Here is a 261-nt window from a genome sequence, read left to right as displayed (position 1 = left end):
TTTCAAGTACAGACTTTGCTAGCCCATGGACTTTCCTGCAAATGGGACGGGCTGACGAGCCCGTGAGCGCAGCTCTGGATCCTAAGGCACCAGAGCTGTGTGCCGGCTGCCAGCACAGGCACTGAGCGAAGGGCTCCGCACGCCACACCCTGCTCTCGGTGCGGGGACAACATGTGCGGAAGCCCCGCAGGACTCCAGCCCTCACCTCGGCCCAGCTCGCAGCGGCTTCCCCCGGGGATCTCCAGCCTTGGGGCTGCCTGG

The sequence above is a fragment of the Nestor notabilis genome, unplaced genomic scaffold (genome assembly GCF_000696875.1).
Source record: "Nestor notabilis isolate BGI_N333 unplaced genomic scaffold, ASM69687v1 scaffold29532, whole genome shotgun sequence".
NCBI classification, from domain to species: domain Eukaryota; kingdom Metazoa; phylum Chordata; class Aves; order Psittaciformes; family Psittacidae; genus Nestor; species Nestor notabilis.
Note: the sequence above shows the minus strand (reverse complement) of the source record.